The sequence below is a fragment of the Petromyzon marinus genome, chromosome 18 (assembly GCF_048934315.1).
Source record: "Petromyzon marinus isolate PM22_M1 ecotype Great Lakes invasive population chromosome 18, UKy_Petmar_22M1.pri1.0, whole genome shotgun sequence".
Taxonomy (NCBI): domain Eukaryota; kingdom Metazoa; phylum Chordata; class Hyperoartia; order Petromyzontiformes; family Petromyzontidae; genus Petromyzon; species Petromyzon marinus.
The window spans coordinates 13,776,409-13,794,879 of NC_133684.1; the positions used below are offsets into that span (position 1 = coordinate 13,776,409).

The window sequence follows — 18,471 nt, forward strand, 5'->3', positions numbered from 1 at the left end:
CGGGCACCCGTGGAGCTGCTCTCCGTGATGACGGCATTGGGGCAGCTGGGTAAGGAGGAGCCGGTGGAGGGGCTGAGAATCGGGGTCGGCGAATGGGCGATTCCGCCGTTACTGCCGACCAAGGACGGGTATCAAGTTCCGCTGAAAGTAACCTGCCGCTGACGGCTCGTCCAGGGGCGCCTTCCCTCCGTGCAGCAGCTGCCGTTTCTCAAGTAATTCTCAGCTGCGGGGGGTGATTTGGGCGGCAATTCGCCACCACTTGCAAGCTCGCGGGGTAGTCTGATGCGGAGGCACCACGTATTCTTCCCACTGCCCTGGACGACGCAGCCTTGGCGGCGTTTTTTCCATTTCCGAGGTGGACAAAATAATACCGAGTCAATCGTACGCCCCCCCCCCCCCCCCCCCCCCCCCACTTGGTGGCAATTTGACCCGCCATCAAACGCGCGGCAGAAATTCATGAGGTGGAGTCAAGGGGAGACAGAGACCCCCCCCCCACCTTCCGCAGCACAACTGTCGCTGGCCTAGGATGCATACCCAAGGATGGAGTGGACAAGACTGGATTCTCTGGTGCTAGATAAACTGTCGGCGCTAGCTCGGGAAATGAATGTTATTTTGCCAGCCAGAGGACAACCTGTCCTTGATTCGGTAGCGCTGCATCCAGGCCCGCCTGTCACCTGTGACGTGCTCGGGTGGCGGCTAGGGCTGGATTTCCGGTAGAAGGCAACCAGGAGCATCGAGTCTCACTTGGGTCTGCACATCGGGTGGTTGGAGCCAACGGGGGAGAGGTCGGGGCGGGACCTTGCCTCCCCCATCGCGAAGCCCCATTACCTGCTTCAGGTGTAGCCTACCGGCCCACATTTACAGGGGCTGCCATGGTAATGTGGGGCACTTTCCAGGCTTTTCCGTCCTTTCGCTCCTCTGGGTCCAAAGGCAGATCGATACATCACACACCCAGCCGACACTGCCACCGCATGTGTGGTGTCGGAAATACATATGCACACACCGCCTATATTCACTTACCTGCCGTTGCCCCCAGGGGCCTGTCCATTGTGCCAAACTGCACAAGGGGATAGAAGCCGGGTTCCCCTCCCCGACCCCAGGTGAGGGGGTTGGGGCGACCTTTCCAGGACCCCCTGGAAGGTTCCAAAAAGAGGGCGGTACTGGGGGCGGCGAGTCCCTGGGGATGTATAAAAGACGGCTCTCAGGTCGGCTTGAGGCAGTGCTACGAAGACCAGCTAGGCTGGGACCCCGACGTCCTTGTAAGGGCCGGGGCCGAGCGTGGATCAGTGGTCAGGACCTGCACCTTCGCTGGGTCGGGTCAGTCAGTCTTCCCTGGGTCATCCTTAGCCGCAAGGCTCAAGTAATCCCGAGTAATGGGGCACGTTAGCCCAGAGGCTGTAGCTCCCTAGAGAGCGGGGTAAGGGTTGTGTTTTTATCTTGTTATAAATAAGTTGCCTCCAAGTTACGTCGCAAATATCCTGGAACCCACTACACGCTGAATGTGTATTGTATATGATAAGCAGGTGTTATCCAGATTTGGGTGGACACTGTACAGTACAGGGGTTGAGCAGTGAGGTGGTGTGAAATGGGGTTGATTGGTGTGCATCTGGTCGTTACAGATGCACGAATGCTCCTCAGAAGAACACTTTAAAATAAAGAGTAGCAGTTACACAATCCTCTGTCCCTTGGAGTCGTTCAATTCTCAGGACGGAACACAACGCAGAGTATCCACTCATCACCTCCAAACTCTTCTATTTTTACTATACTCTTTGGTTCTATTCGGTAAAGTCACGTAGGTAAAAATAAAATAACAATCACGACGTTTCGGCCACAACACAAGCGGCCTTCATCAGGTGAAAGGACAGCGTTGGAGTGAAGACGGCCAAGCCCAGGTCGCGTCCTTTAAACTGTGGGAGGAATAAAAAAAAAACACGCCTTGACAAAGGAATTGGCATAAACTATGTACTGTTGGTGAGACGGGAAATAAGCTGCTGTTAAAGTTTGGGATACCACTACTTGAAAAAGATACTATACCATTGAAAATTCGTTAAAGGTTTGATTTAGAACATCTTTCCAATAATTGCTTAATTTGAAACAATCCTCTCGCTTGAAATTGTCTTTTGTCCGAGTTAATTCAGATTTACAAATCCGATAAAAACCCGTGGGTTTGCAGAGAACCTTGGCATCGGAGAAAACTATCGTGATCACCCGCAGCGTTATAACAGTGATCAGCTACGGCAGAATTCATTCTGCCGTGTTTCAAATCTGATTTGTGCTCGCGAATTCGGTCAGACATGTTGCTTCGTCTCGCCGATATAGCAGTCACCGCAGGTGCAGCTCAATTTGTAAACCCCGGGGTGCTGTCAGGTCACGGATTTTGTGTACTGTATTGAACCGGACCAGGATCATGTGTATTTTGATTAGAATTTGAGATCTCTTTAGTAACGCCTGCTATATATGGTAGTGATGGTTCCTTCACATGATTTTATTTTTACCTACGTGACTTTACCGACTAGAACTAAAGTATGGATCCTTGCAGTCACGAAAGCTTCAAATCTAGAATTATTATTATTTTACTGATTAACCGGCCTGTCCCCTCGTAATGATCACGGGAGGAGAGTGATAGGGCATGCCGGTTACAATAGCAATGCAATAACATCCACTAGGCCCAGATCTCAATCTTTTATAGTCTTACCATTGTTCTACAGTTAAGGTCATGAACAAACACTTTAGGAACATTACATATCATAGTGTTATAAAATGTCCTAGAATACATTTTTCAAGCCATGCTTTGGTATACAAGGGGAGATGTATGTTGCCATTCCAGGCGGAGAAATAAGCTTAAAAGCCTTATTGACCATGGCAAGCAAAGAAATACATTTTAGCTTTCCTCCCAACCATTGTATCATGATAAAATGTGGTCTTTATAAATCCACCCGACCATCTTTTTAAACCAATGCGAAGCTGCATTCTGGACGTTTGCTCTACATGCTTTTTATCAACAGCTCCAACTTGCTTAATTTGTAAGGAAATACTGGAAGGCCATTGAACGTCATCTACCGACCTCGCTAAAGATTAAACTGACAGTGGTTTTTAACCCCAGGGTAAGCTACTAATCCCAAGGAGGGCCTTGTGCTTCAGGGCACAATGTACAACACATTGGAAATCCAAGCGAGGTATGAAATAGCTGGGAATGTAACATCATGCCAGAAATTTCAGTATTCTTCACATGCTCCTTACAGATTACATCGTCTGCCATCGGTTTGGCAAATGGGAAGCGCATTTTCCGGCGTTGAATGCTCATCCGAGCAGTTAAATCGTTTTGGAACAAACTGCTCTGCTTTGTAGCTCAGAGCTGTCGGCTGAAATTGGGCATCCTGCATTGTATTGGCTCTCCAGGGGTGAACTGTATATAACCTCAAAATTTGTGGGGCCATAATGCACATGACATTGAAACAGTGAATTATCAAGACAATATTGATTAATTGATTGGCAACCTATTAATGACAGATCAATAGGCAATTCATTTAAGTCTCCCTACATGTAGTACAGAGGTGGTAACACAGTGGAGAGTGCATTTGGGCTATGAACCTAACAACCTGCGTTTGATTCCCGGCCACGGCTAACATCAGTGCAGGGTGATAGCTGTCGTATCATGTTGAACATGTCACTGTACGTAGCCAACCTTGCTGATCGGCGTTACGGGAGAGACAACAAACTAAACACAAAAAGCAGTTCTAAATAAATTAGTTTTCAATCTAGATTTTAAAATGCATAGCTCCAGTGGCTTCCTAATTTCGGAAGGAAGAGCTTTCCAGACGGCCACAAACGCATATGAAAGCACGCGATGCAGTGACCGTATTCATCCTATGGCCGGCCAAAATCTGCTGCAATGATGACTGGAATACGCATGATCTGAATGCTAATACATGTGTCGTGACATTGTCACCACCATTAGCACCAGCTATTGAAATATTTGGAACTGTGTCACAGCCTCTCTCTGGCACCAGAGGATGTGACAGGCTAGGTGAACCCGATGAGGAGATAACGAGGGGCCAAGGGAAGAATGAGGCCACGCTCAGGAGAAAAGGGGGTCCTGAGAGCCGAGCGCAGCTGTCTTCTTGAATCAACCCGCCGGACTACGCCTTCGGTCATCACGTTATGACATCGTGGGTTGGGCAATGTGTTACTGCCTGACCCGGTTATGTAGTTACCCTGGTGGGGTCTAGTTAACGTGTGTTTAAGTAGTAGCCCTGTTGGGGCCGTGACTAAACGTGTGCCTCCCAGTTAAAGTGTGCCTCCGTGGAACGCACGACAGTCACCAGCCTGCGCTCTCCAGGGTGGTAATGTATGGTCAAATAACCCCTATTACCGAAATGGTACCAGAGACCATTATCCAGAAGTGAATTAACAAATGGCCTTAAATTGTTATGTGAAACGTACACAATGCAATAATTGTAGCAGTTACTGCCACAGTGATTAGATAATATACCTTGAGATGAAAATAACAGTTTTAATCCATGTCTTCCCCGCCAATCCAGGTTTGATTGAACTGACTAGATATTCTCAACCAGCTAAGTAGTTCTGGCCACTTGCTAAGCCGGCACTTTCAAAGGAAAGCTCCAGGGAAAGACCACAATGAACGCTACCACTTACCCAGAAAAGCCTTGGTCTCCAATTAAAATTTTCAGGAGGGTCCTGTGTGGCAAATTCATGTTTTTGTTAATTCTGCAGCAGGAACTACAAGTGCCTGGATAAACAGGCATGTAATATAAATTGACATCAATAGCGCTGAAGCCTATTGATACATCCGATCCTAACAGGCTCCCGTTGCCTTGCCAGCCGTGAAATGCACAATGGCTTCACCTCTACAGTTATCCAAAAAGCCTGATTTTGAGGTGTGCACCGCCAACAGCCAGGCATTCCTTCCTGTAATCCGGCACCGTGACTCATTTATGGTTGCACTAGGAGGTTGAGCTCTGGGAAGGCTGCACTGGGGGCTTGGTGGTAATATTATTTTGTCAACTTCTACGTGAAATATCGCACTCCTGCACGGCACGCTTATGTACACTCATTAACAGCTGCTTGGAGTGGTTCATCTCCAGTGGCTCCGGATCACGGATGGGTGGGAGCTTTTCCCAACTTGGGGGATTAGTGTGAGTGACAATCGTTATTTAGACTGAAATATTACATTAGGCTAATGTTTTCAAACAAGTGCACCTAGTTTATTCACCGTGAAGGGATATATTTTTAAAATACACGTTTGTTTAAATAAAGTATCTAAGTAGCCCTCCAGAATATTTTTATTCCAAGACTAATCTACCGCGGTTTTTGTAAAACACATTAAACAGAGGGTGACATCAATCACTGCAGCGAGACACGGGCCAGGTTGTGCTGATGCAACATATAGCAACATCCACCTATCCGGAGCCAACCTGGGGAATCGCGCCCGGCTATCCACAACTAATTCCCTTCTCCATTCCAAACTCGGTAACTGTCAATTGACTTCAACAGGTCTCTGGCCATCCCCATTGTGGATTTTGTTATCCTGTCCCAAGTAGATGGCTTTTCACTCGTCATGACGGGGAAAAATATGGAACCAGTTCACCACACTTCCCGTAATCCAGAGGTCAAGGCAGTACTAATCTAGCTCCCACCTAAAGGAATGGCAGCCTCTTTCTCTCCATCATTCCACTTCACCAGCCTGAGTAATTGTTTTTAGAGGCTCTCTTCGCGGTGGGAGTTGCGGGTAGTTCCAGTCCCTTAGCTCTACTTTGTGGGGGTTGGTCTGGTGATGTTGGAGATGTCTATAATTGCCAAAAAATTATCGGGTGGAGGCGTGAACCAGCCCCTTGCACCCTTTCAGAGACGAAGACTTGGGCATGAGCGTGCCGTGAGGGCAATCGGCCAATCTTTGCCTTTCTTAATAGCATTACAGCAAGCCACAGTGCTAATGTCTTATACCACCAGGAGGTAGTGTTAGATGACAAAACACCCGTATAGCCTGGAACAGACTGTTGGGACAAGTACTGTAAGCGAGCACCTATGAAGGCCAGCATGGCACACGAGGGAGTGGGTGATCAACACCACGTCAGGCCGCCGTTGTCTCCCCAGTGATTATATAACAAGTCCTGATTTGAGGCCGAGTCGACCTAGAGAACGCCCAGGAATGGTTCAGATGAACATTACTGGTGTTGGCCGTGAGGGGGCATTAAATTTAGGTCGGCAGGATCGTCGTGCAGTGCGCTAACTGCTACGCAACCTTGCATACGTGTATGGGCGTGCGAGAAGGCCCAGAGCATGATTTAGTGATCTGTGTCGATGGAAGTGTCTCACAGCATGACGCGAGCCGAAGTACTCCCCTTGCTTTTCCTCACACTGATTGCCTGCCAGATTTGGTGCAAAATGGTGCCACTCCCTTTCCTCCGCACAAATCGATGGCCAATCTTCTGTATAAAATTTAAAGATAGGTTTCTGAAAAATGTGTAATTCTGGGAATTTTACAGAAAAGCTGGTAAACAAATTGTGGGTAAATTAGGCTCTGGTTGGTCTATGGAGTTAATTTTAAGACTCGCTCAGTCGTTTCAAACGCACTGACTTGTACAAAATGGCAGCTCCTGTAGGATATGGATAAGTGGCGAACACTGAAATGTATGATCATCTCGCATAAATCAAGACTTCATGAACCTATCGCACTGTGCAGCTTTTGCAGTTTACGTCATGGCATCAAAATTACACCTGTGACACGCATCATGTGAATGTTGAATCCAAGTACCAAAACAGTCATAACCATTTAATAATCACCATCGTAAAACAAAGCTGTTAAGTCACGTAGAAGGAAAACAACAACATAATAAAAAATAGAAAACAATAAAACACGTGTTGCAATCGACACGTCGTGACTTTTATTGTTTTGTTATTGTTTCCCTTCTGCGTGACCTTTACCGAAAGAACCAAGAATATGAGTCCCTGCAGTCACGAAAGCTTTACATCAAAAAGCTGTTCAGGTAAATATTTGGGTGTAATAATTTAAATATTGAATTTGTTCAATGGCATGGTCAAAGAGTGCATGCATATTGCTTGCCATTTATGGGAATGCATCGGGCTGTTCGGCCAAAACAGCATTTGCTTTGTGAGGGAAGAGCTGGATGAGTTGGTTTTTTTTGTCAGCCAGATTATAGCTGCTTACATCGAGCGACGTGATAAGATGGGTACAGTTCAATGTGTGCGTAATAACCATCTCTGGGAAGGGTTCCGTTACACAGCCATGATTGGCATTCCTCTCTGCAGGAGGAATATGCTTCTGTGCGTGTCTCTGGCGAGCTGGACAAAGACAAAGATCCCCGTATAGCCTGTAACAGACTGTTGGGGCAAGTGCTGTCCGTGAAAACCTGAAGGACGGCACGGCACAGAGGGGGTGGGTGGCCAATACCACGCCCGGCTGCCTTTGTCCACCCAGTAGCAATGTTTGCACACCGCACCAGGTACTCATTTGAGGCCGAGTCGACCTAGGAGAGGCCCATGACCAGTTCAGATAATCGTCACCTGGTGTTGGCCGTGAGCGGGAATCGAGCTTGGTTTGCTGGGTTCGTAGCGCAGCACGCTAACTGCTACACCTACCGATGTCCACGACCGCAACAACTGGCAATGAGCTTTATTACGTTGTCGTATATATATCAATGAGTCCAAATGTTGTATACATAACTTAATTGCTATCTTCAATTCTAATTCCAAAATATACGTACATAACGTGATCACTTTGCATTCAATAAATCTCCAGTATTGAACTGCAAGCGTGACCTTCCATGTTTGAAATTGCAATCCAATATGATCAGATATACCACTTCCTTTCAAACTCCATTAAATTCAGAGTAATTTTAATGAGTATTGAGATGTATTCTTTTTTTTGCAAGAGTGACATAGTTTAATCTAAGTTACAGCAGGCGGAGTTATTTTTTTTGCAATTTATCTTCAATTTGTAAATATAGCATATCAGAATTTGCCTGCTCTTGCAAAAGATTGCACGTTTGTTAATTTCTCCCCCTTTGCATCGTTGCCATCAGATTTCTTATCAACAGTAGAAAAAATATATATTCTTAGTTTTTTCCGGTAAAGTCACGTTGAAGAGAAACAACAAAATAACAAAATATATATAAAACAATAAAAAATTCTCACGACGTTTCGACCATAACTCAAACGGTCATCAATTTTAGTTAAACTATTGACTCCATACAAATACGCTAACTGGTGAACCGTATGACAAATCAAGTCTTTTGGCCACAACTTGGTGAGCTATTGCACACTTTGGTTGCATTCAAGTTAATCGCTCACACGTGGATATTTCTGCTTGAGTTGTGCAACCGGTTGCTCACAGCAGAAGGACGCAATTTTCAAGCATCTGTCCGCTCGGCGATGTGTAGGCACGTTCCACCGTGTGGACCTTTTCCAACACAGTAGTCCCTCGGTTGACTGACATTGGTTAACAATTTTTCGGTTAACGTCTCGCCTCCCATAGGATCCCATGGTTTCGACTAACGTTAAAATGTTGATTTTTAATGGTACGTTTTAACGAGATGCATGTGGGTACCAATTTCGGCCAATCCAATCGCTCGTAAGTGGGGCTGGGCCCATTTATGAGCGTTTCGACCTCGACTGGGATTTGTTAAAATTAGGTTTGGGCAGTAGAAACAGCAACCCTTGCAGATTCGGTGATTTTTTTAAACTTATTTTTTAACTTTAAGTGAATTAAATTCGCAGTTATTTCGGTTAACAGTATTCGTGGAACGGATTAAATCACGTTAACCAAGGGACGACTGTATATTACTGAGTTAATACAATCCTGTTGTGGTTGGGAGGGGGGTGGAGCTAACCAGAAAGTGGGGCTTTACTGTAAAGCGCAGGGCCAGACACATGCGGCACGCCCAGACACTACACCCTTGTTGCACAACTACAAGCTCGGATGTGGACAAGGCAGGTACATACACGTAATTTAAGTTTCGTGATTTTTAAAAGCAATTTGCAAAACAGATCGCTCAGGTGTAGGGTGTAGCCTTAGACTAGATTAAATTGGATATCTTGGCCCATATAACCCATGGTTTGGAGATGTTACAATTGAATACTGAGGTTGAAATTTGTGTTTACTGAAAGGTCCCATGAAGCCCAAAGCAGAGGACGTTCACTGAGCACATTAGGTGACCAAGTGCCTGTGGTGAAGCACACTGCTGGTAAAATCTTAGGTTGGAACCCAGTCGGTCACATGACTATCTTCCCCAGTGTAGTCAGTATATGGTCCAAGTGTCATCCTTAATGACTGCAGGAAAATACTCTATGCATCTGATTATTCTCTTAAATTGGTGTCGTCCAGCTATAACGGATACAAACACATTTCATTACATCCGAGAACTACTCCTGACATAGTTTGAAAGAACTAGAAGATGCCGTCGACTGAAGTGATGCCAGGAGTAGCTCTGCAGCAGCATCCAGCGCAATTGCCTCAGACGGGTCGGCAACCTGCGGCTCCGGAGCCTCACACGGCTCTTAAAGACTGCCACTTCGTTACGTTACTTATTGAGGACCACTGTCTTGTATTCGCCACACAGTGCATTGCGGCCCTTGAAACGCTCTATTGAGCTTTGACCGAATTCGAAAAAAGTCTGCCCTTGTTATTTTGTTTGCAGACTGCTGGTCTAGGATAGCGTTGCTTTCCAGTTTAGAGTTGGCGATGTTTGTTTGGCTCCATGCCTTGAATGGGATAACACTGGATATAATTGGTGACAAAAAATAATAATATATAAACGAAAACTGCGTGAATTACAAGTGTGCATAATGATCAATATTTAATGAACAAAATGCAGAATTACATTTTAACATGCATTTTAGAAGAATCAAATGTATAGTTGGCATATACAACATGGCAAGAGGAAAAAGAGCACAATAAAGATATAATTAACATTCCAAGTGAAGCTGTTTTTCAACGGTTTTACTTTACAAGGTTTGACAATGCATGCCTGTATCAAAATCGGTATCAATTCGCTACTGTAAAGCAATTTACATTTTGAATGGACGCCTTATTTATATATTTGTGTAGGTCAAAAACGCCGCGGTCCCTAAACTGGAATCGGCTCGCACAAAACGCAGGCGCCGCGTGTCTCAGGCACCATTGATGTATTTCTCGACCGCGAGTTAAACGAAGTTAATAAAACCGTTACTTAAAAAAAAAATTTAAACGAGTTTATTAAGAATTAGCAGCTCGAGTTGTCAACATGCCCTTCAAAATAACCATCGGCAAACAATGGCGAATTGTGTGCGTTATTTAGCGTGAAGTGAATGAACGACCACATTAAAAAAGAGCATGGACACAGAGCCCCTGGCACAGGCTTCAACCAGCCATGGTATTGTGCAGCGACACCACTATACAAAACCAATGTGACGCAAGTAAAATGTACCAAACTGCAATATGTGAAAAGCAGGGAAAATGTGAATGCTCAGTGGGTGGATTCTGAAATCGCAGCTCTCCCCAGGGGTCGTGGAAATGAATTTAACACTTGAAATGTATCCACATAGTGTAACCTATACATTAGTTAAGTAGTAATTTAACTACTTTAATGAGAACCAATGAGACTCTTGACTTCGTCCTGGCACAGGCTTTGCGAGTGGAATCGAGTGTGATACAGTAGTTTAAGGATATTTCCAAATTTTCCCGCAATGTTGCATCTAATCAGATGTCTTTTATTTACCTAGATATGCCTCAGTGGGTCTCAAGTATAATTTTAAAATCCATCCTGCTGTGGGATATTTGCACGATTCCTTTCAAGAATACAATACCTCTGAGTATGAGGAAACTAGAGCGTCTAAAGATAGTCTTCACATATGGAATAAACGCTTAAACTCAGAACATGTTTTAGAGACATTTCTTATACTGAATTCTTCAACAAGCTGGTGTCATCGCCAACATTGGCGATGCCACCAGCTTGCAAAGGCTTCCCTTTGTATAAATGATGTTGCCACATTTATTGTCTGCATCACAGCAGACAGGATACGTGTCTCTCCTTCATAACTTTTGAAATTAGAATACGCATCCTAACATACTGATCCAGTTGTGTGCACGCTACGACATTATCCCAAACAACTCGGGCCATCATCTGACTTTCTGTAATGTGCAGTCTCAATGATATAAAGGGACTTGCAGGCAGATAAGATTAATCTCACGGTGACATTTTGGGCCAAGTGCAGCACTCACTCATGTGCCACCTTTAAGGCCAAACCCTGCCATAAAATCCAGATCCATAACTATCCAGATAAATGTTAGTTCTCATTGATATGATGAGCTTCAGGCTATTAGAGCTCTCCCCGCTATATTCAAGTGATTGTCTTTGGTACAAATTACTCGATATTCCTTCCCTTAGCCGGACCCGGTTGGAAAATTATGTCATAGCAGCAGGAGCCTGCAGGCATCGATTTTAAAGCTGTAATGAAGAAAAGTGTTTACTCCACCAATGCGATCACGTTTTCTACAAATCTCAATTTCCATAATAATCACATTGATCTGCAGCAGTAATTAAAAAAACGCAGTCAAAACTGTCCGTGACCATGATGCAGGAGGGGAATACAGTTATCCATTTAAAAAAAAAGTGATCAGTGGTGTACAAAGATGAACAAAAAGCTTGACCACATCCACCTTTGAATTATAAAATATAACAGACATATAATCAGCGGATTTGTTGGGCAATGAACCTTCGTCAGAGCGGAGAGAAAGGGCCAAGATATTTGGTGATAATTGATAATGGCACTTTTCACTTCGGTTTCCTGTAAATCCAAGGACGTGTGATAGGGCTGACAAATGAAGTTGCTATTGATATAGGCACAGTTTTAGATTAGATGACGTTCAGTCACAAACGCTTTAAAAAGTCAAAGCTGTAGAGTATATAGAAATGTCTTGCTCACGCCACTGCTGGCGGAAGGGCCTCAATGAGCTTTAAGCCTCGAGGGTATTCAGTCTACTCTTCCAATTTGACCGGATGAGTTTAGCGAAGTGGCATACCCACAATTTACCCCAGCACACACCATCTGCCAATCGACTGTGGTGTTACCCATGTATAGATACTGCGAGGCAGAAAGAGGTGGAGGAGTGGGGATTTGAGAAATGTTCACCATTGCTTCAACTACTGCGCCTCGGGAGATGAACTCCATCTGACGAGTTCTAGATTGTCAGGCCATTGTTGTGTGTATTTATGTTGAACTTCCTTCGCACCGTACGTAGCCAACCGTCCTAATCGGAGGTAAGCACGGTTGGCTATGTTTAGCCTGGATTGTATAGCACTGTCTAATTTTACTGAGACACATGCACTGCTAATGAATTTCAATGAGTTGCACAAAATAATATAGAATTCGATTTTGTATAATGAACAATTCGATTGAGTAAAAACAACACGAGCCGCTTTGTGTCATTAATCTCGCCCATGTGGATTCTAGAGCTGTACACCATTGTAGATAGAGAGCTTGTGAAATGGTTGCCTAATCATTTAAATTACACTATACACAGACGATTGGCATCGGGTTTAACTTTTGCTCTAGCATGACTGGTGGACTGAATCCCAGTATATGCATTGTCAGAAATGTGCACTGCTTAAATATATAATTTTCAAATCGTATGAGGGTTTGCCTCAACAGTAATGCCTCATGCGTTTACACTCTATTAAATATTATTCATCACATAAAGCTGTGGCCTGTGGAAACATTGAAACACTGCTGATGACGACATTTTAAATTTTGATTACCGAAAGAGCTAAGAATAGAACATTTTAAATGTTGAATCTGCTTTCGTTTTGCTGAGTAATGATTTGATTTATTAATTCGTTATTTATTATTTATTATTATGCTTGTTTGGCCAGGAAAGCCTCGATGAGACAATGAGAAGGTACTGGAGAACCTCGAACTTCGACTCCACACAGGAAGACGTCCAAGTCAGGAATCGAACCCAGGTTCTACTTGCTGTGATGCACAAGTGTTACCGTTGTGCCATCCTGCCCTCCCCTAAATTGTGGTGATTCAGTTTCATTTTTGATTGTCCTTAATATGAAAATTAAGGGTTTTCCATAAAAATGTTGTGCACCGTATTTTCCTGCATATAACCCGCAGGGTATACCACTTTTTACAACAAAAACAAGACCCTGCAGGGTATATGGGGGTGCGGGCTATCCCAAAAATATTTTACACGTGTGACGTCATAACTCGTTACATTTTTTTCATGGTAGGACTATCCACTATGAAACACTTACCTTTGACTAAAGCACTGCTGAATAAACCACTAACACTAAAATTGTACGTTATCACGTTTTAAATGATTCGAATTGTTTGTGCAATCTTTACATTTGCCCGTAAACTACGGTACTACTTTAAGTAGCTGTAGGGGGTGCGAAAGTGTCACCTGAGGCTATGGATTGCACAATGGGAAGGGCCTTAACAAACGTCTACCAGACGCAGAATCATAATTGCTGAGTCCCTTAGGCCGCTGCTATTGGCTGACCACTGTACAGTCGCGAGGAGGTAATGGCATTACCAAAGTGCCATTATTGTTTGCACAGTGCGCAATCTACAAGTCCTAAAACTGTACAGGGGTAACTACCGGTCCAGTAGCTGTAATATAAGGTCGAATGCTGGTAAGCCTAACAGTACGCTTACTTATCTACCAGTTGTGTTACTTACTTATTGGATATTTACTTTTGTTACTTTTTTACTGTGTTAAGTTCACTCGTTTCCAGTTAGTTTGTTTTTCTTTGTGCACATGATTTTAATGTTAACAATTGATAGTAGAATGTATTACAAATGTAAACTTTGTATTAATGATGGAATTAAGCTGCAATAATGACGTTATAGATATGAATGCATGCGGGGTATATGACAATGCGGACGATCTGAAATTAATTTTACACATACACTATTTTTGCGGGGTATATGCGTCTGTGGGTTATATGCGTATGCAGGAAAATACGGTAATAGTGCCGGTTGGTGAACAGCAGCGGCAACTGTTGTGGACAGACAATACACACATCAGTGAGCATGTGCATGGGTGTGTTGGCAGGGCAGAGGAACTGGAGCAGGGGTTATCTGAAAGGCCCTGGAACCTGCTAGTGGGTTTAAGGGAGGCACAGCCAGGACGGAGTTAGGCCGTGCTGGTCACACAGCTCTCCTCGTCCACACCTACCATCCAGGGGACGGCGAGGGAGCCGCAGGGCTCGCAGGAACCGTCACCTGCAGAGGTGGTTTCCGCGGCGAAGACCACGCGGTCGCCGCCCGCCATTTTGCCCACGAAGGGCATGGTGAGGCCGACGGCCGCCATTTGGAGTAGCACGCAGGACGAAGCTAAAGAGACGCTCTGTCTGGCGGCAATCCAAGGAGCTGTGTGCCGATCACGGTGGCTGCCTCCCGTTCGGGAGTTCGTGGTGGCGGGAGGCGATTGCATCGCGTTCTGTCATCACTTCGAAGCAGCTTGGTTGTCCATCAGTTAAACGGAAGAGGAGGCCCTGCGGGCCCTACCGATGATGCATTGGCAGCGTTCCAGGACATCCCGGAAAGTGATCAGTCGACCCTCCGGCGGGCATACACTCAGATGACGTCCGTATTCGACCCGCCATACAACGCCCACAGGAGATTTTTTTGCAGCGGAAGCGAGGGGAGGCCGAGACACCTCTCGCTTTTCATAGCACACTACTGACGTTGGGGCAAGAGGTTTATCCCCACATGGACTGGACGGTGCTCGACTGCTTAATGGTGGAAAGGCTGCTACTGTTGGCGCAAGATTTGGGGGTCCTTGAGGGTAGCCTGGTGGATTCAGCAGACCCGCGAGAACTTAAAGCAATGGCCCAAGCTGGCGGCTTGGACGTCGGACGCCAAAGGGGCACAGGGGCCCACGTTGCGGGAGATGGAGTTGGCGTTTGAGTTGTATGGCCAAGGGCCGCGTGGGAGGGGCTCCAGGGGACGGCCGTCGAATTGGAGTTGGCGGAAAGAGGAGCCCCCTCTGCCCTGGAGACCCATGGCCACCACCTTCAGGTATGGTTGGCCGGGCCACATCGCAAGAGAGTAATTGGCGTGCCAGTGGGACGTCGGCAGCACCACCCCGCTGGCAACTGCTCCTCAAGCCCCACAGGATCCAAGCCTCTGATGCCCGGAAAATATTATGAGGTCGCCTCATGCGAGGGATCAGACACTGGAGCCGAGTCAAGTTCTGCTGATGAATCCAGGGAAGGGCTGCGCCCTTTAGGCCGTTTTGTATTTTCTTTGGAGCCCCAAGAAGTGCAAGATCCTGCCCAAGGTGGGGGACCTGCATCAAGGACCGGTTCATGTGAGCTAAATTCCGATAATGTGCACTCTCCCTTGTGCTGTGATTTGAGGATAATGGCGTGTTAAGGGTGATGGGCGCTGAAAATGGGTCATGTGCTGCTGTGTTTTATGTGTTGGGTGTTGTGTATAGGCTAGGCTAAGCGACTGTAGAGTGTGCAGGTGAGACCATGAATGTTCTAAATAAAAGGTGTCTCCTACAAACCTCGTCTCTGAAACACAAGTATTGGAAACAAATTACGTCAATCTTGGAGGGCATACCTCATGTCAATTCACATCGTTTTAGCAAAGCATAGAATACATTTTTGCCAAGAAATCCGCTAATTTTGTTTCCTTCATTTGTCACATTTTGTACAGTCTTTGCATACGATTCTCGTCAAATATACATGTTCTGGGAACAGGTGACTTGTTCTTGAGTAGGGTCAGACCAAGTTGGACGTCGGGATGCCTTCAACTTTGGAGGGCATCATAACCGGGAAGATTTGTGTTTATTGCATCTGTCAGTGAAAATGGTCGCAGTGTGGTGTATGGACTGCAGTACAAGCAGAACTACTCTCTCTGCAGGTGACCATCACTTAGGGCTGCCACCTGTCTAGGGTTAACTCGGACATTACAGGAATTGGTATCTCTGTACAAGTTGGCAGGAATCGATTTTCACCGAGGTCAGGTACCTGTACGGTGTTGAATATTTACTACAGTGCACTGCAGTGTTAATAATAGACCAAGGCTGTCCGGGTTTGGTCTGTGGGAACTGACAGCCCTACCTTAACCCCAATGGGTCGCCTTCCCAGTCACACGCTGGCTATAAGCACGTGACGCTCGCCCTCCAGCTGCCACTCGCGAAGCCTTAATGTCCCCGGGCCATCAATGTTGGGTAAATAATGCTTTGAAACCAGATTGCCTCACGAACATCAAATGTAGTCAAATTCTCAAAACTACATCACATATGGTGAGAAACCTTCTTGCTATACTTCCTCCCATAGGCGCTGCACAGTATTGTCATGCCCGTGTGTGATAGACCAACCCTGTTACCAAATCGCTAGGCCAGTGATTCTTAACCTGGGGTGCATCTCAGATGGGCATCTCACACCCCCCCCCCTAGGGTGTGAGATTTCTGGGGGTGCGAGACATGCTAGATTTTTTTTTTTTAGAAAGTAAACCATCGAAAACAAGTTAAGCATGGAGCGTAAGTACAACTACTTTGCTTCCTTAAACCATTGTATTTTTCCACTTAATTTGTTTTTACAATTGAGAAGCAAAGGGGTACAAGGCTGCAGGAGAGATTAAGAACCACTGCGCTAGAGTATAACCGAGTTACTACCACACCCAGTTGATGTGGCTCTATAGAAAGCACATTTTGTTTAGATTAAAACTGAGTTGTCATCATGTTTTAAAATTGCTTATTGCAGATAAAAATTTGAAGTTAGTTTCCAATTTTTATCACGAACCATATTCTCATAAATTACGGTCGTTAAAACGGGCACGAAAAAACAAACGCCTTGCTACAGTGTATAGGCATCAATGGATGGCATGAGCTATAATTCACATCAGTCGTCAGACAATTTTGAAATGGGCAGACATGCCATAAATCATTAAGTGACAGTAATGTTTATCATTATTGAAAAATTTGTAAAAGAGTGATGCAAATTTTCTCGCAATCTATATATCTCAGGCAGCTGGCACCTACACATATTCACACGAGCCACACGGTGAACACTCATCAAGCACCTGAACGGCCCATTGCCTGTGGCTTACTTACAAGGAATTTGCTTAAATGTCAAGGTATTGTTGTGGTAATGAAGCAACAATGAACGTTAAAACAACACTGCCTACATCATTCCAGTCCACATTGCTTTCCTTATTTATGGTCATTAACTCTTTATCAGAAGCACAACCTCACAACAACATTGGTACATACACGATATGTACACTTTATTTCATAAATATGTAGTGATGTATATTGGGTCACTACGGTGTGAGAACCAGCTCCTGACAGAGGAGTGGAACCACGTGTTAGAGCGTCTCTGACACCAGAGTATGTTAAGGCATGGAAGGGGGCCCTAGGGGGCATGGTTCTGGTGACAGTTGAGGTCGTGACAGTCCGGTTGATCCCGCGAGGACACGGGACCGGGACATGTTAAGAACGTGGGCCAAAGGTGGCGAGAGGGACGTGGTGTATGGGCCAGAACCTTCTGGCTGGATCCAGAAGGGGGTGTGGCCAAGGGCAGAGCCAGGCCACGCTCAGGGGCATAAAAGGGAGGTCCCAAGAGCCGATCTGGACTGTCTTGTGGAATAGAACCCGCCGTGCTACGTCTCTTCGATCTTCGATCATCACGTTCTGCATCGTGGGTCAGGCAGTGTGTTACTGACCTGACCCGGTTATGTAGTTAATCTGTTGTGGTCTAGTTAATTGTGGTAGTTACCACCTATATCATTATCCCGTGTACGTTTATATAGTTACCCCATTGTGGTCTTAGAATAAACGCGTTGCCTCCAAAGTCAAGTATGTGTCTCCAGTGAACGTACTACATCTGGCGTTAGAAGTGGTAAAAATAGCTAGGTGATAGCCCTAGTGTAGTGCGATGTTTACGCAAAGAAAACAATTTACCAAGGCGTCTTCAGATGAAGAGGATGACGAGGGGGTAATTCCCCAGACAATCCCGGGAGTGGGAGCCCCGGAGAGAGGGTGTGAGGCCGCTCTACCGATGGAGCAGCGGGAAAAAGCTGATCTTGCCGCAACCGCCGTCGTCGGAGAGCGCCAGTCGCGCAGTACTCACCTTGCCGAGTTACTATCCGCCGCGGCAGCGTTAGTCGCCGAGCTGGAGTTGGAGGGACCGGTGAGAGAAGTCGATGTGTCAGAGCTGTGGGGAGACGACTCCGTTGCTACTGTTTCCCGCATGCGGGAAATTGCAGAGATGCAGCCCGCGTGCGCGGCCGCCATTTTGTTGGGCGGGATGGGGTTCCCGCCAATTTGGACCTCTCGACAAAATTGCAATATGAATGTCCCTGCTTTTAAGAAGAGACTTCCCTTTTTTGAAAGGGAATTTATGGCTGCGGTGGTGACTGGGCGGCGTTCCGCCGGTGCTTCACCGCCACCTGCGATCTTGTGCGATGCACGGAGGTGGAGGCCCTGCT

General features: G+C 45.8%; 1 long non-coding RNA gene across 1 annotated transcript in view; it reads left to right on the plus strand.

The window, feature by feature from the left end:
- The window catches only part of LOC142925095 (uncharacterized), a 35,737-nt gene extending 20,197 nt beyond the window's left edge, over positions 1 to 15,540 (plus strand). Inside the window, exons 2-3 of the long non-coding RNA XR_012942200.1 lie at positions 12,891 to 12,980; positions 14,081 to 15,540. This is a non-coding gene — a long non-coding RNA (uncharacterized LOC142925095). The remainder of the gene's footprint in view (positions 1 to 12,890; positions 12,981 to 14,080) is intronic.
- The last annotated feature ends 2,931 nt before the right edge of the window (positions 15,541 to 18,471 follow it).